At 29.1% G+C, this 27,316-nt stretch overlaps 1 long non-coding RNA gene across 4 annotated transcripts; it reads left to right on the top strand.

The window, feature by feature from the left end:
- The first annotated feature begins 3,163 nt into the window (after positions 1-3,163).
- On the top strand, positions 3,164-10,372 carry LOC106681702 (uncharacterized). 4 transcript variants are annotated; one of them, XR_010843167.1, is made up of 5 exons: positions 5,611-5,672; positions 5,759-5,883; positions 7,915-8,161; positions 8,241-8,457; positions 8,985-10,372. It is a non-coding gene; the product is annotated as an uncharacterized lncRNA (long non-coding RNA). The 4 variants fall into 4 exon arrangements; XR_010843165.1 differs by lacking the exons at positions 5,611-5,672; positions 7,915-8,161 and adding an exon at positions 3,164-3,264; XR_010843166.1 differs by lacking the exons at positions 5,611-5,672; positions 7,915-8,161 and adding an exon at positions 5,497-5,575.
- The last annotated feature ends 16,944 nt before the right edge of the window (positions 10,373-27,316 follow it).

The following is a 27,316-nucleotide window of genomic DNA, read 5'->3' as shown; positions in this document are numbered from 1 at the left end:
CAAAATAAAATAAAAATATATATAACTACTAGGTAAAATGTAAAAAGAAGTGCATACAAAGATTAAGAATAAGTAATAAAGTATAGAAATAAGTAAAAAATGCGTGATAGAATGTTAACAATATAAGTAATGATAATAATAAGTGAAATAAGTTAATAGAAACATGTGTATCCATTTTAATCTCAAAACATTTTTATTCTATTTATAAGTCCGACGTTTCGGCCAATTCGGCCATCCTCAGGGACAATCTTAATACACTTTAAGAACTAAATCATTTAAAAAACAACTTCATGCAAGCTATTCTGCCCAGGTCAATCCAACAAATTACTCTGATTAGTCAATTTTCACATTAAAATCAAAATTATTTATCACAGTCACCTTCTTTGTGATAAATTTATCACAAGCTTGCATGAAGTTGTTTTTTAAATGATTTAGTTCTTAAAGTGTATTTAGATTGTCCCTGAGGATGGCCGAATTGGCCGAAACGTTGGACTTATAAATAGAATAAAAATGTTTTGGGACTAAAATGGATAAAATTTTATTTATTTAAACAATATTAACCAGTCTCAAGAAAGTGTTAAGATTATAAATAATTTTAAAGTAAACAGTATAGACAATTAGAAAAAATATTAAAATTAGACAAAAATTAAATGATAATATACATAATAGAGGTTAAGAAATTATATATTAAAAAAAAAAAATTATAATTGTACACGGATAGAATACACAGAGGAAATAAAGTTAAAATAATGGATACAATAAATATAATATGATGATGAAAATACAATATACAAAATAAATAGGAGTACAGAGGTGTATAAATTATATTATAGAAACATTAATAATAAAGTAATTAATGTCAGTATACTTATGTTGGAAGTAACATATGATTTTAACTTAAAATAAAATATATAAAAGTACCCTATTTTGTTTTAATATGTTAAGTTTATTAAATCAAAGAAATAAGAGAAACAATTTTATTTTTGAAGTGACTGTTTTTGATTCAATCATTGTTTTATATTTAAAGGCCCAGTTTTATAATTCAACTGTAATCCAATATTTTCTTTTCCCCACCTCCTTAATTAAATTTAATTCCGTCCAGCCTTACTTTCAAATTTATGAGTACTAATACGAAGTTCATTAACTGAAAAGAACGCTTGTGATGTTATTAATCGACTTTGAAGAATAGATGATTGGATTTATTGTGTTAGGTTTAATGTATTTCAAATTATATCAATTTAACTATATCTTAAACAGCAGTATAGTTTGTATATTTCATCAGAATTTATTATAGCAAATTGAGCTCACGATAGTCTCAATAGAGCTTAATGTCATTTCAAGATACTGCTGATATTAGCCGTTAATAATATCGCTATGCTTTGGTATTTTTTCAATGCCAAGTAAACGAAGATAGCGCTAAAGGTGAGTCATTGACGTGAATAATCTCTTCATAATGCAAACCAAAATGGTTACTTACAGGTAATTTAGAAATAGTTGAATCAATAAAAGATAAGAGAAGCGATAAACCTACTTTTCTATTTTGCTACATAATTTAATAATAATTATAACTGGCATAGAGAACACAAATGTTTCGTGATGTTGACAACAATGGCATAGCAAGAAGTAGCGCGACCCGGGGGAAATATTGAATGGGACCATGGGTGTACCCAACGGGACGCAGAGGGGTACCCTGTCCCCCTCTAGAAGGGGAAAAAAATATTAATTTAATATATATTTTTTTTAAATTAGATAATTTTAATAACTAATAAAGCACTGGCATTATTAACTATAATATATATCAATTATACTCAATTATATAACGGTTATTATACACAATTTTCTTTAAATTTTGGTTTTATTCACCTTTTCCTTACTACGGCTTACCCCCCTCCTAGATTTGATCTTGGGTACGCCCTTGAATGGGGTCCCTTCGTTTAATTGTAAGGGAAGGTAACAACCAATTTAATTCATTTTTTAGCCTCTCATATGTCTCGTCAGAGCAATTAATTTTTAATAGTTAAAAAAAAAAAGTTGACATAGAATAATTTAATTGTTATCACACTTTAAAATCACTATCACACTTCCGGGAGAACCGTCAGAGTGGAGTAAATGTTTCTTCTTATAAACCCTGTTTAAAAAAAATGTTGAAAAAAATTATTTCAGTCCAGAATAAATAATATTAAGTACTTTTATCATTTTCTGACAACGTAGTCTAGCTTAAAACTATATAAGGTGTTTATAGTTAAACATTATTGCCTATTGAGTTTAGGCTAGCATGAAGATTGCATTCTGAATTGATTATTCAAATGCAGAAAAGAGAGCAAGAAGTATTGTGAACTAAAGTTTTTGTCAATTAAGCATAGCTAAGCTCGTCTAGAGTTATTAAGAAAACTTCTTTTTAAGGAGTTATAAAATTATGCTGTCAAAGCTAAGTAATTAAAAGAAATTGTGTTGTATTTTATGTAAAAACAATCAACTCTGAAACTGTTGTGGTAAGTTTCTTTACCATATTTCTTTAGTTCATATGTTAACATTAGAGAAGCAAATAAAGCACATAAGAGGAAGTGGTCCGGGTACGAAGTTGGCTGACGAAATTTTAAAAATTAAAATTTATATTTTATATATCTTTCGTTTGTCGCATCATACATAAGAGCGTATCTAACCAGATTTTTTATGGCCGCACTGGGTATTCTATTCATTATCATGAAATTAATAACGTAATTCTGTATTCGTGTTTCGCTCCAAAATATTTTAAAATATTCACGTTTTATTACGCATTAGTAATGCTACATAAGATGAGCAATACCATAATAAATAATATGGCGATTAAAAGTTCTTCCGAGATAATAGTTTTATAAAATATTGCTATAACGATGGTATAATGTTTATCTCCAACTTTAGATGTTAAAAGGGTTCGAACGTGTTTTTTCAACATTTCCTTACTTACACGTACTTCTTTAGTTTTAAGTATTTGAAATTTTATTGGGTCCAAATTAAACTATGTCTGATTTAACATAGTTATAGTTTTGATTCCAGAAGAACAAAATAGTTAACTATTAAAAATTAAAATCATAAAAAAAATTAAAATCCCGGAAGTGTGATAGTGGATTGATCTACCTCTTTGGTAATAATAGAGTTCATGTGTAGATGACCGCTCGTTTGAAGCCATCTTGAAGGAAGTTCTTCTGCCTGGTGTTTCCTGGTTTAAATACTACCTCAGTCTATGCTATAGTTTATTTACCTGTTCAACCAGTGGAAGACAATGTAATTCTAAATTTTTTTTTTGTTTAGTTATCTTTTATACTAAGTCGGTTTCCTTTGAGTATTATTTAGTTTGTTAGAGCCGTTTTCTAGGGATGTTTTTGCCTTACATATGAGTCTGGCCATAGCCCTCAGATATGTTTTTGAAACTTACAATTTTATTGTTTATTTGTACCTGTTTATGAGCGTAAATCCTTACAGGGATCTTGCAAAATTATTTATTATACTGCTTCTAGTTTAATTTCTAGTATATTTATGCCTAATCTCTCTTGATCTGATTTAATGTTAGTGGCATTTAATTTATGATTTCTGTCATGGTTTGAAATTTCATTTATATAAACTTAAAAATATAATATTAATAAATAAATAATATAATATAATATTAATAATAAAAATTTAAGGCTCAATGGGTTCCAGGTCACGTGGGTTTGTATGGGAATGAACAAAATAGCAAAACAGTGTTTGGGAAGAGTGGAAAATGCGAAACTGCCTTTGCAGGAAATTTGTAGATGGGTGAAAAAAGACTTCATTATGAAATAGCAGGATAGGTATTCCTGGGAGTCAAGTTCTAAAGGTAAAGATCATTTCACTATTCAACCTAACTTCTTTCTACTCCCATGGTTCTTTAACACTTGTATTAAGTTAAACAGAAAAAAAAATTGTCATACAAGATTAAGAATTAACCATGGTCGTACAAGTCACGGTTCGACACTAATTAAAGTTGAAAAAAATGATAAATGTTCGACATGCAACTCCATCGAGGACCCATTCCATATTATTCTAAAATGCAGCAGATATAATAAATACCGGATTAAATATCCCCCCTTTCAAAACAATAACGTTTTCCTCCATCTATCTAGATCTAGGTAGGAATATCATTCAGTCGTTGTGCTAATTTATGGAAGAATATAAAATAGATTATTAAAAATAAATAATAATTATATCCTTATATCCATTCTATTATAACATGACAACAGGGGCAGTACAGAACTCCAATGGGAGTCTTGGACTGACAAAAGAATGAAAGAAACTTAAAAATAAAATGTTTAATGGCAAGACTTATAAGACACATAAAGAAATTAAATGCTACTGTAAATTTCTGAAATGAATAGAAATTTTTTTAAATATGACTAAAAGTTAATTGTATGATTTAGGTCTGTCAATTTATATTTTTGACAGATTTCTAGTATTTCACTTTAGATTTAAACACTTTATCCATCAGGGTTGAGAAGCCGGTTTGACACTGGTTCACAAGTGCCACTCAAATGTGGTAGGTTTGTACTCGCATAATTATGAGAGATAGTTGACCGTGGATGATGAATGAGGAGAAGATGGATAAGATAAAAAAGATATATTGCTTCTCTGGAAGTATAAGGACACTATTGTAAATTTTGTGAAATTGACTTTATTTGTTTGACGGGCTCAAAAATACAATTGCTAGATATTAGTAAGTCAATATAATTATATTTAAAATTTTTTTACTGGAGGAATGTTGTGAGTACAATTACTTCTGCCAATTTACATACATTTAGTAAATGAATTTTTGAGCCTGCCAGAAATTTTACAGTTGTATCACTATACTAGTAGAGCAACGATTTTATAGTAATATACACAATAGAACATTTTGTACTAATGTGTTTCTTCTGGAATGTTAATTGAAGAGGTGATGGAATTTGTTCTGAATTATATTTAATGAATTCAGTTGTAATACTTTATGAACAATTGTTTTCATTGGCCAAAGGATTTATAAAAAAAAAAATATAATTTCTTAGATAAATAACAATAGAAATAGATACTAAACAATTTGAAAAGATCATAGGAGAAATGTATAGAAGTGCTAACCAATTGTGTAAGTGTTGGTGTATAGTGACAGAAATAGTGGATGTTTTAAGTAATCTAGTAGACTAATTGAATATGTTTATGAAAAATAAAAATTCACTCCTAGTATGTTTTAAAATATTTATGTTAATCCTTATCTAGTTGAATCACTGAAAATATTGAGGAAGTAATCGGAGACTACGAATGTGGTTTTAGGCGAAACTATTGATCAAAATTTTTCAGTATAGTAAATAAGCTTTATATAGGATTATAAAAGCCTTATAGTTCTAATGATTTCCTAAAGCTGTATAATATTTTGACTGAAAAGGAGTTAGTTACAGACAAAAGAACTTAGTTAATCTAGTACAGATGTATATAATTAACATGTTTAATAAAATTCGAATTGGTAATTATTATGAAAAATTTGAGATCACACTTTAAAACAAATTGATTCTCTTTTGACTGTCTTATTTAATTTAGCATTGGAATATGTAATGTATGTAAATAGGTTACCCTTTAGAGATTATAACAGTGCTCTACCTTTACTCAGTTGTTATTATTTAGCCTTAATAGCGTGCATCAATGTATTTAATGTTTGTGCTCAAGTTACATCTATTAGTTTGTTTTTAATATATAATAAAAGGTTCTTCTTAATGAATCTAGTTTGTGCTTATTACAGTCACGACAGTTGGCGACGAGGATAGAAACTGCAAGAAGCTAGTGAAATAAAAACATTGAACCTACTCCGGAAATATCTAGCCGCTTTCCAGTTATTTTGTTCTGTCACATTTTTAAACTCAACAGGTATTTTGCACTTTTTTAATACTCAGTTCAAGATATCAATCATTACTCATGATTTAAGATATTACTCGTTAGTGCTGTTTTCAAACAATGTTTTGCCTAAAACAGTTTTTACAATTAAAAACAATTTTATTTGAAGTGCTTATTGACATTTAAATGTTATTTGAATACATAATAAGCTGTTAAATGTTTAGATTGTCCGTGAGGATGGCCGATTTGGCCAAAACTTTGGATTATTGATATAATAAAGAATGTTGAGACTTGATAAGGATTCCATTTAATTTATTTAATAAATTAATTATTTTATTTATAAATTATCTTTTAAATTTCACTTTTTTCTTTCTCCCCATTTACTTATCCCAATTTTAGTGCACCAAGCACTGCATTGTTATTACTTTGGGGATTGGTTTAATTATCTTTCTCTATGTTTTTTATTGATTTTAATTTGTTACATTACTAATTACTATTGTTTTAAAAATATATATTATTTATTATGTCCCCGTAATGCTGTCAAATTCCTCCTGTATCAGTTTTAAAATTAACTACGTCTTTTATATTTTTGGTCATATAAATAGATTCTAAATATTTTCTAATTCTTAAACCCTCTGCTTTGTTTAAAATTTTAACTTCTTTAAAATTAAACTCATGCTTATTTTCTATGCTGTGTTTTGCTCATGATGTTACATTAATTTTTTATGGTTTTTATTATTTGTTTTATGTTGATGTATTCTATGAGGATAAGGCAAATATTATCCGCAATATAGTTATAAAATTTTATTGTAATCAAATAGGAAAATTACATGTACATCATCTTTCGACACAGTCCCCTTTCAACGCACTTGGTCCATTGTTGTACAAGCTTCATGATGCCCTCATAAAAGAAGGTTTTCGGTTGAGCTAGGAATGCACTGCTTCTTTCATTGCTTCGTCTGAGGTAAATCGACGGCCCCTTAATGCCTCTTGGAGTGGACCAAGCAATATCATGAAGTTTGTACAACGATAGCCCAAGTGCATTGAAAAGCAAGGGGACTATGTCGAAAAATTATGTACTTGTAAGTTTCCTATTTGATTACAGTAGGATATAAAAATTTTCTATACAATGGGAATAAAATTTTCTAACTATATTGTGGATAATAATTGACTTACCCTTGTATTTCTTATGTTTTGCGAAATCTCACCTGTGTAGCATTTGTTATTACATTGTTTGTAATTTATTTTATATATAATATTTTGCTTATTTTCTTTTTGTATTTTATCTTTCATATTTGACAGAAAATTATCTAATTTGTTATTATTATGTTATATAATCTAAATTTTAAATTTGGATGGTCATAATTCATAAATGCACTTTTAATTTTATTTGTCATCCCGGGTTTTAATTTTAATTTTCGAAAATACCCCACTTAACTGTTGATTTTAAATATTTTTATTTATAGAACTTGATATTGGGCAGAGGAGCCTGAAATTTTGTTCAGATATAAAGAATAAAGAAGTGTATAAAGAGTATTAATAAATTCTTGAAAAAAAAACATAATTAGTATTGACATAATTTTATTGAAACTGCCTACATGTTTAAGGAGAGTGAACATGAATTATAATTATGTAGTGTTTATGGGCAATTTAATTTTCCTAGTTGGTACTTCATTAACAATGTTTTCTGTAATATGCAACTAATATTATTTTGTAGTATTTTTTTTTTTTTAATATTGTATATTCCAAAATGTTTGTATTACTTCGAAATATTTAATTACGTAATATTTCAATTTGTCAAATTTCTAAATGTTCTTCGTAATAGTCCTATCTTTTAATAAATATTTATAATCTATTGTGTGGAGAAGTTGTTCAAGGGTGTGGTCATTAAAGAGAACTCAAATTACGCTGAGCAACAAAGAAAATGTTTCTTGCTCAAAAATAGCTGATATTAATGTAGTTTTGCTTGGTGAACAAAAAAACCATTAACATCATGAAGAAATTTATTTACCTCTTGGTTCTGAGATTCAATTATATAGTGACTACTTAAGTAATAATTTTTAGTTGGCGGTAAATTCAGGACTGAAAAGTTGGCAGCATTGTATTATGTTGTTATTCTGTGACTCATACTTCTTAGAGATGGCGTCCATTTTTGATATTCTAAGCAAGCAGTGTAGTTGTAAATTTGTTCTCCTTCGTTCTATATTTTGCTGAAACAAAATGCCTGGGAAAGTGTCTAAGCAGGGAGTAATATTTGTTTATTTGTGATAATAAAAGATTATCAGTTCTGATACAGATCCTGAACCAACTGGTGAGAATTACTTACTACCATTCTTTTGGTATAGAGGATGAACTGTGGATACCTCATGTCTATTGTAATTTGATTTCAGTGATTCTGTTTGGTGGAGCTATGAGGGATGTACATGGAGATATATTTCTCCAAGACATTTCTTCCATGGAGCAGAGACATCAGGACCTTTGGAATGAATCAATCAATAGAATCCATAATGCTGAATTCCATACAGAGATGTACCGTAGTCAACATACATGAGGAAGGCCAAAAGGAAACGCTCATGAAGTCGCCTTTCTATCTACTGTTCTTTGAAGGTAGAATTCCACATTTATTCACGAACACATTATTAGTTGTGATTCTTTACATGAAATTATGGTGCCAGATTTATCATTTTCCTAAGAAAATTGTGAATAGGCCATATGTATGCCTATTACATACCTTATTAATTAAATTTTACAAGGCGAAAAAAAATTGAAGTCAAATTGTACTTAAAAAATTAAAATTTTTCAATTATAATATCTTGTTTGAAAGGGCACAGTATCCATTTTTTATAATTTTTACCTAATTTTTACAAACTTGTTTTGAAAATTTTTTTAATTAGATTTATCACTTGCTATGAGAATGGCCCTTGTCCAGAGATTGTCAAAAAATATCTATTGTTGAAACTAATAGCGAAAGTTGCCATGGATACGACCCTTATTCATTAATGAACCATTAATAAATAAATATTGTATCCATGATATTCTTAGCTCTTAGTTTCAACTATAGCTAATTTTTACTGAACTTTGGTCCTTATACAGAATCTCTTAATTATAAAGTATATATTATTTTTTTTTAACAGGTTTTGTTCGAGCAAAACAACAACAAACTTATTTTGATCAACACATATTTGCTTCTTTGTCTACTATCGACTATATATGCAAGTAAAGTACTCAGTAATTTAAGTGTATCACTATTTTTCATGTTTCAAGAAACAATTGTTTACCAACTTAGTATTTATACTAGATTGAGTTATTGACCTACATAAAACTATGTTTTATGTTTTTTTAAGTTTCTACGTTCTCCAATATTTTATGCTATCTTCTTATAATTAAATAAAATATGTTCATTAATATTCAACTTTTGCATCACATTAAACTGATGGATGGGCAGTTTTTTATTTTAAGTATTTTTGCATTACATTTTTAATGGCACTTACGCCATAAAAGAAATACTTCAATATCTTCTAATATGTATTAATATACCTTTAGCGATTTCACTCTTTTTAAATTACTTATTAAAAGATAGGTTATCGACTATGAAAAAGTAGCCTTCCACTAGAAAAAAAAAAGGTTGAGGCAGGGAAACTATGCTTTAGAGAGCTGATAAAGAATCTAGTTATTTTATTTGTTAAAAAAAAAATTATTTATTTTATTTGGCTTAAAATCATTTAAAATTTCACTTTGCGGTCAGCAAAAAAAGAAACTAGTCAGAAACTCTGCTGGAGTATTCCTGATGAAGGCCTGAAATTCATGTCGGAATATCCACCCAAATAAATTTTTTTTTTATTTGTGTTTATTTGCTGTAAACAGTCTAGGAAAATTGATAACTCAAAACTTCATTTTCATTTTCAGAAAAGTATCACTTTTCACACTGAGTTTGAGTAATATATTGTAATAAATTTAACAGTTTTAAGTTGAAGTAGATATTTTAAAATTTATAATAAAGAAAAGTATATTGTAGGAAGATAATCTTTAAATACTTAATTTCTCTTAGTAATTTATATTTTGGAGGAATTTTGTCTTAATATTGAAAATATTTTAAAGTTTCTCTTACACACTCCAGTTGTCATCTTCATTTCAATCTAACAGCCCTGGCGAAGCCCTGCATAGTGGGGCCAAATGTTTAGTTAACAATAAATAATTTTCTCTTACTATTTTGATACCTTTATTGACCGCTACATGGACTATCTTCCTACAATCTACTTCATATAATCAACTCTCTACTTCCAATTAGAAATGTATATATTTTTATTTCACTCTGATAGTGTTTTGGATTCTTGTTCAATGATTGCAGTATTTATATTGCAGGGAATCGAATGCATCAATTCATATTCATGAAATATCACGACTAAAAAAAAAAAAAAAAAACTTGCTTTCTCTGATAAATTTATATTTTGGAGGGATTTTGTCTTATTGAAGATATTTTAAAATTTCTCTTGCACACATAAATATATATATATATATATATATATATCATGCTTCCTCCAATGTTTTTTAATGATCTAATGAGTTTTGACTTGCATTTTTAATGTATGAAATGTATTGCGTTAAAACAATTTGAGCCACATTTTATACTTCAAGTTTTATTCAATAACATATCTGCGCATATCTCCAGTATGGCATATCAATTTCTTTGTAATATCGACTGCTCAGTTTATCAAATGAATGAGTAGTTGAATAGAAAGCTTTCATTAAATAGATGGATACTTATAATTCATATTAGAAAAGAATGGGCTCTGTTCATTTAATCATATGAATGAATAGTTCATGATTCATTTGAATGAATAGTTGTATAGAAAGCTTTCATTAAATAGGTGCCATACATTTCCGATACGAATACAAAGCTTCTCTATTTTCATTCATGAGAAAGCAGTAAAATTCTGATTATAAAGGTAAACAATTAACTGAAATGGAATTTGATTGTTTTCCCACCGCACAATTCATGTTTATTTTTAACATTTTAAAAAAATAAATTTTTCAAATACTTTAATCTACAAATTTTTTGTTTGAAATAATCCCACGAATTTGTGTGATGAAGCCTTTACTTTAACCTTTTGCACTCAGCACCATTTCGGACTTAACCTAGCAGCAACTCGATGCCACTTTTTTGTGAAAACATACACCCTAGAATCATGATATAAAATATTACAATTTTAAAACCAAATAAGGCATTTTAATGAAATTTGGTTCATATGTATTTGTGGGCCTTGAAGAACACATATTTACAAAAAAAATTAATAAATAATTTATTTCTTATAATTGTCGGTACTCCGTTTTTATAAAATCAAATAATGATTATAAAATGAAAAAAAGGATAATGAAATGGTTTGAAAATTACTATTAGTAAATTACGAAATCACAACACTGCCTCATTGCTGCAGAGATCTTTACTATTTGACATTTCAATGCGATTTGAATTCTTGTAAATTTCTTTTCTCAGTTTTCGGATTTCTTTATTACCTTATCAAGTTTCCCTTTATCATTGAACCATACTTGTGTACCTTTGTTCCACTGATTCTACATATTCCTCAACGGATTAGAGAAGTACTTGCAGATAAATAATAACTTTGACACAAAAAAAAAAAAACTTAATGTAGTAGTATTTTGTTATTTCACACTAAAAAAATGTAATTTATGGTTTTAATTAGTTATTAAATCAGTTCTTTTTTTCCAAAAATGGATGATTTATTGTTAAATAGTGAAGATAAAAAATGTAATGATAATTTTGTTGACAGAAAATTTGTAAAACGTACAGAATCAATCAGGAACAATTTCAGTACTTTGAAACTTTTTTTTTATTTATTTTTATCTCCCTTCCCTGTCCTTTCTTGTATACAGGGTGTGGAAGCTGTGGGGTAGTGCTGGGTTTGTTTATGCTACCACTCCCAAAAATCTACAATTTATTTCTTTTTTTTATAATCTTTTACAATAATATAATAGTGTTGGGGGGTTCCATTTAATTATTTTTTGGAAAATTTTTTAAATTTATTGTAGTGCAGCCCAGCCCTTCCTTGAGCGACTTACTGATTGTGCTGCAACTTGTCCTCTCCATCCATCTGGTAGGTCCTCCTGATCTGCTTTCGTCTGGGTTCACTAGCCTGGTCTTAGTCTGAAGCATTTCCTCTTTTTCAATGATAGGTGGTCAAGCCCTTCCCATTATGAAATGGTTGGGGCCCATGGCCTCCTTCTACCCATAAATGAACTCTGTGAAGAAGGCATAATTTAATTCTTCCATCAAATGGGGGAAGTCCGACTCGGCAAGAACGAAAATCCCAGTCTTTCTCGACAGCCTGGCTTTGTGTCCTTCCATGGCGGAACAATCAACTATTACGTGTTCTGCTATTTCAGAAACTCCGCACGTGGGAGACACTGAGGATCAATGTTCTTTCCAAAGCTCTACAGCTTTCCCCAGAACCTTCTGTGCCCAATTAGGATCTGTGAAACACAATAGTCTGAGTGAACCCACTTAGCCTTCAATCAAGAAAGGGTGGTGGGGAGAAAGAATAAATGCACTTTGAAACTACATTTGAAATTAATGAACGATTCTATGTGTCATCTGCCAAGTTAGAAGTATTATTAGAAATCAGATCACAATTAGTAGACCCTACTGCTATGAAAGGTTCCCTGTCTATGAAACAGAAACTTTGTTACTGGGAGCTAATATCACACTGTTGGTGATATGCACAGCATAAGTAAAGCAACAGTTTGTAGGTTGTACAACAAATTGATATTGTAAATGCCAGCAAATGCTTTTTATTTCAAAGAGTTGTGTCTTGGCCGGATAGCATTGTTGCAGACATCAATTCATTTTATAATATGGCTTGATTTCCCCATTTTTATGGATTAGCAGATGGGTCGTTAATTGCAATTGATGCTCCAGCTACAAATGAAACAGCATTTGTCAATAGCCAGGTAGTACTCGTAATTTATTTTTTCTGACAGAAGTGCACCATGGCCACAGAGGGCCTATTGTACGCTGTCCCTCCTCTGTTCAAAGCTGGCCGGATGCCTTTGCAAATCTGGATATTGTATACAGGTCAACCATCTCACAAAGTTTATGATCTAAGATATGATCCTTCCGAAAGGTAAGGAATCGTATTCTGTCTAATTCATCACATCTGCAAACGATGTGGTACGCAGTCTCATCCTTTCTGCAGAACCTGTAGGTTGGTGACTCTATCAGTCTCATTTTATAGAGATGCTTATTCAACTGTCAGTGTCCTGTATATAGTCCTGTCACCCATCTTAAAGTGCTTCAGTCTATATTAAGAAGTGTTACCTCTTTTTGGGCAAGAGCCCTGGTCATGTTAAGAACATCTTAACTGCTCTAGTCTTCTGGTGTTCCTCCAAAAACACCCAGGCTTGCCCTCAGTTATCGTTTTGATGTGCATCTTCACATGACTGAGACTAATCCTGCTATGGGGTCGGGTGTAAAGGGAACAGACTCAGGTCCTTTCATAGCAAGGCAGTCTGCTTTCTCATTACTTTTAATGCCTTTGTGACCAGGCACCTATTCAACCTGCACTTTGTTGGTTATGGAGAGAGTGAATCTTCACTCTTCCACCAAGTTGGAACAGGCTACATAACTACCCAGCGCATGGATGGCTGCCTTGGTACACATTATTAATTGTATGTTCGTTTGCAGCCCTACAGCCATCTTTTATTACTTGAGTGGCCTAGAAGCGTTCATAAATCACGACTAATGCAAAATATTGTGTTATATTGGACTGTGGAAACGGTGAACATATTCCTTAATGTAGTTCTTTAGGAGACACCTGTTGAGGTCATGGCACCTTTACCTTTACCTGAGAATCCTGTAGATAGAAGATATAAGCCCGATTGAAAGCTATGCAGCAAATCATCTAAAGAGGGTTGAGTATTTTAAAGGAAAAATTACCATTCTTAAATTACCTAAGACTTGTCCGTTTATCCATTACCTAAATCCATCATTCTGGTGATGTAGCCTACTTACCTCAGTCTTCCTAACTTAAAACTTACCTTGGTAATATAATTAAATTAAACTGTAGACCAGAAACGGGCTGGTGGATTACCGGGGTTTGACTTCTACTAAATTAACCTAATCTTGGAATGCTCAAAACTTAAAAGTTAGCTAAATCATGTGAAAGATAGCTTTACTCTTCTGCTCAATGATATTATTTTAATGGTGGGAGATGACAAAGGAGAAGGTTATTTTCCCTTTTCTACTTTTATAAATAAATTTATTTTTCAAGGATTCTCATACAAAAGAAATATTTTGAGAAAAAACAATATTTTTTTATTATAAAAAACTTTATTGTAGTTCTTTGTTTTTTTAAGAGGTTTCATTTTTATCAATCAAACCGATTTATTTATATATCAAACTTTTTTTGGACTACATTAAACCCACATTTTTTTTATACAAAACTATAAAATAATAATTTATATGTAAACCAAAAGAAATTTGTTTTTGTTTACCGTTATGTATTCTTCTTTATACTTTCTCCATGTTTGAATTGGGATTTTTCAGATTCAGCCCCTTTCCATATTTATGTAATGTTTAGGCCATTTTGAAACATTTTTCTCTTCACTCCTGATACATTATTAAAATCTATTTTTATATATTTACTGCTGCAAGTATCAGTTACATTTTTTTTTATTATTATTATTATTATTATTACCATATTTACCTGTATCTACATAATCAACCATGAGACTTTTCCACTTTTGAGTGCACTGTATTGAATTGATTTTTGTTTGCAATATGTAGTGCAGTTTCTTATTTATTCAATTTATATAGGAGTTCGGCATAAGCTACATTAAAATTTATTATGCCAGTTTTGTAATTTATTGCATTGTTTTGATATTTGGTGATTGTTATGGCTTCTAAAAGTTTTATTTTAAAGATATTCTCTTCTTTATTTAGAATTTTAACATCCTATGGTCAAAATTATGTCCTTTTTTGTCACGGTGTTGTAATAATGCAGTTTGTTAGATTATACTTGAGATTATTTTTATTCCTGCTATTAGTATGTTGATCAATTCTATCTTATATACATTGTACACTTTTCCTATAATTTATTTCAGGTGAATGTAAACGGTTAATTTTATAATGTACTCCCACGTTTTTAATTTTTTTATTTTGTCCTTCATGTTCCTGTATAAGTTACCGATTTTTTTTTTGTTTGTATCCAATTTTCTATTCTGGTTCATTGTAGTTTTTAAAGGTTCTATTTAAGCTTTGTGATGATTTGTTAACATATTTGCTCTTTTTATGTTTTGCAACATTAATGCTTGGTGTTCTACTATTTTGATTTCCCATTTCTTCCTTTTTTTAGAAGTTGTTATTTATTATTATTATGGAATTCCATGTTTTTCTTATAATATCGGGTGAAAATTATCTAAAAAATATTTTATATATTTTTGTTATATTGATTCCTAATTCATCTGTTATTTTTATGGCTTTATAAAATTTTTAATATTATTTTTCTCAAACAGTAATAAAGATTGGTAAAATAGTTTAATATAATGTCGCTACCTTTTCGGTTTTTATTCATTCAGTAATGAGGTTTCTATCTACTCTGCTTGCTGTCATGTCCAAATATCTTATTGGATTATTGTTATCTACTCCTTTTATGAACTTTATCATTTTATTGTCATTATTTAGACAATTTCTTTTCTTTTTTCTTCTTCCAATATTGGTGAGATTTTTCAGTGTTTTCCTGTATGTTTCTCTATCTAGACAGACGGTATCGGTATCAGAAATTTTAAGGTTCTTTAATTCTTCTGTTATTTGTCTTGTGTATCCTCCCATGCTTTTGTAGCTAAAAATTTTGTTAAAGATCTATTTGTTCATTCTTTCCTCCTTCATCTTTTTCATGTGCCCATAGAATATCAGCCTTCTGATTCTTATCTTGGTTTCCAGGTCTTTGATTTTTCTATATATCTCTTTGTTATTTCTTAGCCTGTAACCTTCTTGTGTTTTCCTGGCCCCATAGATTTTCCTTAAGATCCTTCTTTCTATTTTTAGCAGCTTTTCCAAGTTTGGTAGGCATGCATTCTCCACTCCATATAAAATTACAGGTCTTATAACAACGTTGTAATACTTTAACTTTGCATTGGAGGAGAGGTTCTTTTTATTGTAAATTTTGCCTGTTTGAAAGCTTATATTTTCTAATTTTGTGATTTTCTTTCGAATGCTCTCTTTCTCAGAACTGTTGTGACATTCTATTTTCCCCGAATACTTAAATTTTCTGGTCGCTTTTATTTTTCTATATTTGTTTTATTATATTTTACGAATATATTATTATGGTGTTTTTTCTTGTATTTAATTGTTTGACCATATTTTTTGTGATGGGATTATTTTCACTATCTTTCGATAGCTGGTAATCCTTCCAGTTACAAATAATCCTATTGTGTTTTTTCTGAAACTTCTTGTGGTTATTGCTATAATCAAGTAAAAAAAAAACAGGGGAATTATAACAGATAAATGAAGGGAGTTGTAGATATGAAAATAGAGTTTAATTTAAAGAGTTGTAGGTATGAAAATAGATTTTAATTTAAGTAGTTGTAGATATGAAAATAAATTTTAATTATGTGACTGGGGTAAAGAGAAAAATGAAAATAGGCAATGTAAAGGGTTGAAATGTTACAGAAATGTGGAATACATATATAACCTCATAAGGGTTATTTTCATTGATTTATATATGGGCCATTCTCCCATTTCATAAGTCCATTTTTCTGATTTTACTGCGAAAATATTGTGTCTTTCAATGATTTTTTTTTTCAAAAAGTGCTCATTGGTAAGATGCTAATGGTGTTTACAAAAGAAACCATAAGACCATGAATGACACCACTAAGTACAAATGTGGGAGATAGAAAATACTCAAAATACGACAAATGCTAAATGTAATTTTACTTTTTTGTGCATAAATAGTTTTTAAAAAGTATAATTCAGAACTCTTTTGTTTTTAATTCAGAAAACAAAATTAGAAATTTGTTTACCTTTTTATTTTCAAATTTTTATAATAAGTTGTTATAGTTTGACTTTTTCAATGCTTTCATTTCAAATTTTGAAAATTTATTAATCATAATATCATCTTACTCTAATATTAGTAATACAAAAAAACACGAAGTTTGAATAACAAAAATGAGCTTGAATGAGATAAAATTTTAAAAATAAAAGAAAAATATGGCAGGTAATCAATTAATCTGAGAATATAATAACATTCAAAAAATATGTTGTAAGATTATACTCTTATCCATAGCAGAAGAAAGTCATATCGATTGTAGGGTTGTATTCCGATGAGTGAGGATGAGAGCATCACCAGCTTTTAAAGTTGGATAATTAAAAAATATTTTCAAACATTCAAATAAATTGAATTAAAAAAAAAAATAATAGTCATTTTAATCTCTGAATTTTTTTTAAAAGTGGTAAACCTGAAAACCTATTTTACTTAAATATTTAAATAAGGTTCAGATTCTACTCACCACAAATATCTCCTTTGTTCCTATTTCCTTCACTTAAATTCTCACTGTTGGAAGTGTGAGGGTTAGGTTTTTGGGAATTACATTGAAGTGGATCATTCCATGTGAGTCTCTTATCAACACCATTCATAGATTATCAAACTCCTTTATAAACACACAAATTAGTTGCATACATAATAACTTGAATAAACTCATGTTTTAGGAAGATAGGAGGTGAAATGATACTCACTGAACACTCTCATAAAAATACACTCACAAAGGAACTAGATCTAGAAGCTCTGTGAAATAGGTTATCCTTGTTTTGGCGGAAATCTTCTACAGTGTTGATAATGAATGATGAAAAATATGTGAAATGGTCGCGTCTATGAGATATATAGATTGTGGATCAACTTTTTTCTATACAACCAATAGCACAATCTATCCTAAAAAAGAAGTAATTAAGATCGTCCAGCAGGTATCAGAAAAAAAATTAAGTTTGTTCCATCAAAGTCAGCAACTTGAGTTGTGGGACAGGTGAGGGAGTAGATATTGACACTTTAAGTATAAATTTAGGCCTATAAAAAAATTGATACTAATATAAAAATCCTTGAATAACAAGTGGAGGTTATCTATTGGCCAGTAAATGCAATTGAACTATTGGCAATTTCACACTAACACTAAAATCTCTTTGGGACTTAAATTTGTATGTTTTGGTTAAATGGCCCATATATACACACACATAGCATTGTCAATACATGTTTGATACTAATGAGTAGGCTACCCATCTTGAGAACACAATGCCAAACGTGGGAATGGATGGAGGTTTTCTTGTTCTTGGAGATTGGCATTTATAGATAAGATGTAAAAATGATATTAAAAAATATACAATGAGATACGGGGATATAGAGGGATATGTATTATGACAAATGTGGTTGGAAGGGTGATACAAAGAGCCTTACATATTTGTTTGAAAAATATAGGATAGCAAACTAAGCTAAAAATATTATTCACGAAAGAGATATATGTGTTTTATTAGAATCTGCTGAAAACTTATGCATTTCAGCTGACAAAAAACAATGAATGTTGTTTATAATTTAGAATAAAGGGCCATTGGGGGGAGGGGGATTGTTTATTTGAAAAAGTTTAATGTACAAAATTCATAAGACTTTGTTTTATAATCTATACCAAAAATTAGCCCAGTTTTAATAAATTGAATATATGTAAATACATAATGACAGAAGTGCACCTACCAAGTGTAAGTGTAGAGTTCATAGAAAAAAAAGACCAATATCTCTTTGGTTTTTGATTATATGAAGTAATAATAAAACTACATAAAGCACAAATATATTTGAGACCTTGTAAATTGAATACAATGTCAAAGTTTTAAAAATTCCTAACAAAAATAATCCATACAATGTTAAGTATTCAATATAAATAAAAATAAAATGAAAAATTAATGAATTTTTAATGTTAAATTAATAAGATCCCTACTCTATTCACCAATGTACCAATAAAAATTTCTATTAAAATGTTAGTTGAGAACTGGAGGGACATAAGAACCAATATAAAAAATACAAATATATATATTGATATCATTAAATTATGAATAGTGTTTTTTTTTTTCTAAATTTTCATGTTAACAAGTTTCACCAAATGACAGGAGTACAAGTGAGTTGAATACTATCTACAAATATTACTGCTATGAGTGAATTATTATAAAAAATAATGAGAGAAAAATAAATAAACTTAAAATTAATATAAGGAAGATGCTCCAAGTGCGGTCAAGGAAAAACTTAAATAGTGATTAAACTATTTGAGCCAACGTTTTGCCCCGTGTTGCAGGGCTAAAAAAGATACAAACACTTGAATGATGTAAACATAAAGGTACAAATAAATTAAAAGATATGTACAGTGAAACATAAAAAATAAATAAGAATAATAAAAGATTCTAGATAATTAATGAAAACAGAAATAATTATTTTTTTCTAAATAAATGGAATTTGGTCCGGGTGCATTTAAATTAAACTCAAATAGTAATATTATGTACTATTTTTATTTGAGCCAACATTTCGCCCCACGTGCTGGGCTGGTTTGATGGGAGTTAAAACAAAGCGACTCTGACTTTGACTTCCATCAAAAAAGCCCTGCAACGCGGGGCGAAACGTTGGCTCAAATAAAAATAGTACATAATATTACTATTTGAGTTTAATTTGACCGCACACGGACCAAATTCCATTTATTTAGAAATAAATAATTATTTCTGTTTTCATTAATTATCTAGAATCTTTTATTATTCTTATTTATTTTTTATGTTTCACTGTACATATTTTGTATTTTATTTGTTCCTTTATGTTTACATCATTCAAGTGTTTGTATCATTTTTAGCTCCGAAGAAGCCCTGCAATGTGGGGTGAAACATTGGCTCAATATAAATTGTTTAATTGCTATTGACTTTTTATTTGACCGCACCAGGACCATCTTCATCAGGACATATTCCTTTTATTATGATTGACACACGGCCAATCAAGAATCTTCCAAATTTAAATTAAGTTTAAAATATGTAGATATTTTGTGAATAGTGGATAAAGATATAATATATCAATTTAGTGCCAGTCTAAATAATCACAATAAATAGATAAAATTCACAGAAGAAGTAGATACAAATAACTCAATAGAAATCTGATTACGGAATGGATAAACAACGAAAAGGCTATTAATATTATATTAAACTATTTTTCCAATGTTCGTCGTCATTTGAGAAGAATACTATTAAAAATTTTATATAGCTATAAAATAATTTTTGGATAATTTTCATCCGATAATACTACAAGAAAAACATGTTATTCCATAATAATAAATATCAACTTAGATAGGGAAGAAATGGGAAATCGCAACAGTAGAACACCAAGCATTAATGATGCAAAACGTAAAAAGTATAACAATAAATTATCACTTAGCTTTATTACAAAACCTTTTAGAACTATGATGTAAGAAAATAGAAATTCGGTTATAAACCTAAAAATAAAATTGGTATCTTATACAGTCACAAAGAATTAAAAATGTGGGAGTACTTTATAAAATTAACTGTCTACATTCATCTGGAATATATTATAGGGAAAGTGGACACTGCATAAAAGATAGAATTTGTCAATATACTAATGATAGTAGGAATAAAAATAATCTCAATTATAATCAAATAAACTGCATTAGTATAACACCATGACGAAAAAGGATGTAATTTTGACCATAAGACGTTAAAATTCTAAATTAAGAAGAGAATATCTTTAAAATAAAACTTTTAGAAGCCATAACAATCACCAAATATCAAAACAATGCAATAAATTACAAAACTGGCATAATAAATTTTAATGTAGCTTATGCCGAACTACTATATAAATTGAACAAATAAGAAACCGCCCCCATATTGCAAACAAAAATAAATCCACTAGAGTGGAGCTAAGTATGTGAAAGGGTTTTTAGTGACTTTTTTAAATGTTACACACACATATATATATGTAATAGGTATGTACAATATATATTGCACTGGACGGCATCCAATATTTTGTTTTTCAAATGATAACTTTTCGTTTAAAATGTCTTTCCAATTAGTAATTGCATTAATTATCAATTTTGTGTTTACTGACATTCCTCCACTTGAAAGTTTTGTGTCGAGCTTTGAATTCGGTTAGTTCCGATGCCCTTTCTCTTTTTAAAGGTCCACTGATCTGTACGTTAACAGTCCTTCTTTAAAAAATAACACTCATACACCAGCTGATTAATTTGAATATCACCTGTCATATTAAAAAAAATATATTTATTTTAAACAGCTTTTAAAAATCATCTCTCCATAAAGTAGTAATTTTGTTTTTTAAAGTATATACCACCAATATTATACTATACTTTCATGGCGCATTCATATTTCAATCCTTAATATTCAAAAACCTTCATATGTCATTTACCTCTTTGCTCTATGTTTATCCTTTCACCTGTTAAACACAAGATCCCAACGTTCCGATGTTTATATCCCTACCTATAGAACTGCCTTATATCCCTCCCTATAGAATCTTCCAAAGTTTACTTTTCGGAGAAGCATTCCATATTCACTATAAAGTAATACTATCACTTGTGTGTGTGCGTGCATGCGTGCACAATTAGGATTTAGGACTCATTTTTTAAACCACTTCTAAAATAGGAAAGACTATTTTGTTTTACTGACAAATTTTTTCAAACCTGGTCTTATTGAATCTCAACAGCATAAATGGAAACACTATTAAAAATAACAAGCATCATTGACATTGTTTTTGTTTTTTGAGATGGTTCTGCTGTTTTATTTATATTTATAATTATATATTGTATACTTAAGTTTTTTTTAAATTGTTTCCCAGGATCACAACTAGTCTTACTAATGTAGTATCACTATTATGGGATATCTTATTGCTCATATCTGAGAAAATAAATTTTGGTTTCTAATGTGCTGAATTAGGCAAAATGAAAAAATAATTTTATTCTTTGTTGTTGTCACCAAAAATATTGATTAGTAATGAAATTAAACTGGAGATACAAATCAGAAATAGGGTCATTCATCTATATGAATTTCTGTATAGAATTAATAGTACACAAAATTGCTATTAAAATTAAAGTACACAAAATCGGCAAAATGGATTCAGATTTTCTTATATTAGCATGTGAACCTTTCATGTAAATCATTGAACAAGTTCTGAAACAATTTATTTTGCTGTATTATATGTTTATAAACAACAGTTGTTATATTCATGTTCAACTGTATGAGTCTTATAGAATTAAATCTAATGATTCTATTTTGTGGTCATATTTAATGATTAGTTAAATTTATTTTATTTTATAATTAAAATATATCATTAGTTTAGAAAATAAAATAGAATATTGAAGGCTAGTATATTATTTAACACTTTTTGGCATTTGGAGACCTTGAATAGACTTAGTTAGAGTCAATAGGTATTTTAACAGGTTAAATGTTTTTTTATATATTAGTTCGTAAAACTAATCTTGCAAGCACTTCTCCAGTGATGGGAAAAAATTAGCTATAGTTGAAACTACTAGCTAAAATTGCCATGGATACAACCCTTATTCATGAATGAACCATTGATAAATAAATATAGTATTCATGGCAATTTTAGCTAGTAGTTTCAACTACGGCTAATTTTTGCCCAACTCTGCACATCACCAATAAATAAAATGTCTAAAATAGGGAATGAACTATAAACAATAAAAGCCAATTGGATTTTAGAGAGGTTAACCGCACTGAGAAATTTAATCATATAAGTTTAAATAATATCCAAGCTACAACCCATTTTTTTTTTTTTTTTTACAAGTTAGTTGGTTTTGAAGTAATTGTTTGATATATTGTTTTTATTTTAGTATGTATTACCAATATGTTTTTAAGTTATTATATTTTTCCTAATTTTTTAGATTTAATTGTCTGTATTTTTATATGTGATATTGTATATTTATTATTTACATCATCATTTTTATTGTATATTTTGCCTGTTGGTGGGCTATTTGTTTATCAATTATAATAAAAATTATTCATGTAATCTCAACATCTTTATTATCTTAAAACTACGTTTCGATTATTCTTTATGATAACTTATTTATAATACCACAGCTAGCAATGTCATCAAAAGATTGCAGGCTATACTACCTGTGTCAAAATATATCTTAGCCTATTAAATTATTTTTATCCAATATTTTGCTTATCTTAATTTCATTAAATTTACTCTATCTATTACAGTATTACCAATCACTTTATCCTTCATTTTCATCATTTAAGAGTGAGTTTAAAAATGAAATATTGTAATTGCAATTATGTAAACTAAAAACCTAATATGTCTGTACTTAAAGTAAATGTATATAGTGAATTAAAAGAAAAAGTTTTTTTAATCTAGTAATTTGCTATTTGTTTTCAAATATTGTACAATAAAATACTTCCTTTAAATAAAAATGTATAGATTTGTTTATATTATGTATGCTTAGTTAGTTCATTCTTCCCTAGTATTCCATATAAAATATCGTTTATTTCATTCCAAAAGTTTTTTACACACAGATATCAAATAAAACTACTAGAAAATCTGTATAGAGGGAGAAGAGGGAAAGAAATACTTTATTCATTCATGCTGCTCAAATGCATCGGGTTGCTACATTACTCAGCATACTGATCAATCCATGACTGGACAAATATAAGTTACCTATTTTAAGATATAATGTAATAGATAGATAACATTTTTTTTTTCTTCCACAGTTTTCTTTTACAATTAATACCAGTCTACAAACTAACTACAAGTTTTCGATTTATTCCTTTTTTTTTCTTTCCCTTCTATTTCACAACCCCTATTTCATTTGATCAACAAATTCCCCTATATAACAAATATTAAAATAATAACTAAAACAACAAATAAGATATGCGATGCATGCATACCATCCCACTTCTGGATAAACTCCCATACTCATTAATTTCCATGCATGTGGTGGTGTATGATTCCCAGGGAGTCAAGTATTATATTTTCTGTCAACCTAGCCATGTCCTGAACATTGACCCCGAGCTCCTCCATGAAGCTCCTAGTTGTGCTGGGAATCGTTCCACTGGCTCCGAACCAGAGGCTTCTCACGTTGAAGTCTCATTCTCCAAAGCCCTCACGGAACTTCTCCTTGAGGAAAGGGATACATTTATTGTAGATTTGCTTCTTTTCCCTATCTACCTTATTTGCCTGGTCAAGGTCGTTATTTTCATATCTCATGGTGGGATCCAGAATGATTGCCATCTTCCCCTCAAATAGATAGATGTGCCAGTATTAAACTACACAATCTTTCTTGAACAATGGCATAAGTTTTGTTATTTTATTGTTTTCAAGAGGTTTTTCAAATAATTTTCTTGAATGGTGATACATTTCTACAAGTTAAAAGGAGCTTTTTTCGTAAACTGTAACATATTTGGACCTGAACTTTATGATTTTGGAGTTAAAATCAACAGATGTAACTTGTCATGTACGGCAGGAAGGCGAAACAGGTAAATGAGATTAGTGGTTCTGTGCTCAGATCATTGGAAAACAAAGCAAAGACAACAAATTTATTTCATTTCTTAAATTGATAATAATTGTGCTGGCCAGAAAAAATTTAGTTAATGATGAGCGATGAGCATAGATCAGTATGCTATATATAAATTTCGTCCACATTAATTCATAGTGATATAAAAACTTATATTTAGGGAAAAAATTAATTGAGTAAAGCCTAGTCCTACTATTGCTAAAACAATTATGAGCCTGAGACGTGCCTACTCAAAAAATCATTCTTTAGCATAATAATAATTCAACATTTTTATTAAATAACAATTATATCCCGAAGCTCAATACTCATTCTATAATGACATGAAAATGTTAATCTTTTTCATTTTTGTTTTTACACATTTTTATATTTATTTACTGTAATTTCTGGGTTCTTTTTCGACTTTTCTTTAAATATTGTATAAATTACGATGAAAATATAACTTGGTTAATTTGAAGATGATCTTTCTTTTGCACACATGAAAAATTGATAAATTCCTGGCATAATGTTTTTATTTAGTACATTTAATCCTAAGAGATATAAATATCGAATTTCGGAAAATTAGAAGAATAGAATAAATTTAGTCATTAATATTTGAAAAAATTATACCTAAAATGTTTATATGCTTCTGTAAAATTATAAGAGATGTGCCACTCGCTGTTCAAGAAAAGTAGCGATATGTCAATTGTACATACCTGTCTTACATATTTTATATTTTATGTTCTGAATGTATATAACAGGAAAACTCTATTAAAGGTATGTATGGTTCATTAGCTGAAAATGTGTAAATCCATTTTCAACCTCTAACTTGAGCGCCAGTCATTGGAAAAAAATAAGAACTATTTTATTACTTATGTTCTATTATGGAGGCTATGTTTTACTTCCAAAATATATTTATAATTAGTAAATAAAAAATTAAAAATCTTAATGCTTTAAGTAAATAAGAAGTTTAGAGTTGTATGTACATAGTCGTTTCAGTCTAGTAAGGAAATTCTAGGGAGCGCAGTAGCAACTCTAAGGACCTGAGTACGAATCCAGCTGGGCAGAAAATTTGCACTGTTGCCAAACTCCTGTGGGTTCTGGAGCCCTCTTGGGGTCCACCCAGCCTCTTTAGTTGAGTACCCTTAATTGGGTAAATATCTGGAGGCCGAGAGTGTTCTGACCAAATCACCTCCTTGCACAACCGTTGGTCAAGTAACAATACTTTATAAAGTTTTGAACCCCTGACCCTTCATGGGTTGTAGCGGTACAGATTTAAATTTTAAATTTTTTAAGGAAATTCCAAGTAAGACCTTATCTTCCCAAGAGACTTATTGGAATCCCCATACTAGACTGAAACTCGTAGATTCTGATTACTGTATCACCTTCTTGACAAACGCTTTGAAACTTCCCATTTTCCAAAAAAAAAACTCTTCTATACTATGATAATTGGACCTATTTGGACATATGAAATTGAGCTTTGGGGCACCACCAAATCATCAAACTCCTCTTGTATCTAATCCTTATAGCCCCTTATTACGTCATAAATAAGCTGATCCATAAAGACCTCAACATCCCATTCATTACTGTACATTTGGACTGAAATAGGAATACCTGCTTTCATTCCAAAATCCTTATCCACCCAAACCCATTAGTTCTCAATCTCTCATCCTTAACAATCCCTGATAATCCTCCAAGAGTTCTGAAAAGAAGATGGCCACAGGATCTTCTAGTTTAAAGCAATGATTGAAGTACCACCAATGGGTGGTTCCTTCCCAAGGTTTTCAAGTGTATATGAAACATACAACATATTTACTTATTGTTTTTTCTTTATACAGTTGTAAATTTCAATAAATAAATAAAAATCTTAATGCTAATTCCTACCTGACTAAACATTCTGGTGTACAGAAGGAAAGGTGTTGAAGGCTTCTTGTAAAAGTTAGATTATGTCAATATATGTATCACGAGACTCCAGTATATCTTATATAATAATATAGTTACTTCATCATTACCAGTTGAAATTTTCTAAACTTTTTAATAAAATTTATTAAAGCAAATATTTTTATTTATAATTGAAAGTTACTTAATTAATGATGATAAATTAAATTGTTTTATAGTGTATGATTGTTGATTGACCAAGAGAAATTAATAAATGGAATATGGTCCGGGTACAGTCAAAAAGCAACTCAAATAGAGCAAAAACTATTTATTAGAAGCCGACATTCCGTCTCACTTCGCAGGATTTCATCAGTGATAAAAACAACTAAAAATATGTAAAGATAATATTATATGAAATAAAAAATAAACTAAGATAGGGCTAAGGAGCTTTTCAGTATTACTATCATTTTATTTATTTTTCTCTTCGTCTTTTTCTCAAATTAACTTTTTTTCTCCCGTAGAAGTCAGATATTTATTTTATTAAATTTTTAAAAGTCATTGTTTTTGTTATGAACTTGGTTTCTTTTTATTTTCTCTCTTAAGAATTATTATTTTTACCTATTTATTTTATTTTTCATTTATATACATATTATAATACATCATTATTATTCACAATTGTTCAATATTTATAGCAGGGGTGGCCAACTTTTCTGTACAAATTTACTTTTTATCTTACAAGTGTGTTGCAATCGACTTGTTATGAGATTAGTCTAGCTAAGGGGTGTGAAATTCATACTACATTTATACACTGTGTTTCAGTATCAGGTGCATTCCAGTGAGGTATGGGTGCATAAGTAATGTGTGTGTTCAAAACTATTTTTTAAATCACTCGAATTCATCGTTTTCGAAATAGAGTCTCATGAAAAAAATAAATTTCCAGAGCCAACTTTTGATAGCAGCATTCCATCATGCGTTACCTGCAAAATTAGATTTTCCAACACTTTTTCAAGATAAATTTTTATTAACTTAAATTGCA

The sequence above is a fragment of the Halyomorpha halys genome, unplaced genomic scaffold (assembly GCF_000696795.3).
Source record: "Halyomorpha halys isolate HHAL.00 unplaced genomic scaffold, Hhal_1.1 Scaffold361.1, whole genome shotgun sequence".
Lineage (NCBI taxonomy): Eukaryota > Metazoa > Arthropoda > Insecta > Hemiptera > Pentatomidae > Halyomorpha > Halyomorpha halys.
This window is presented reverse-complemented; position numbering and strand designations above follow the sequence as displayed.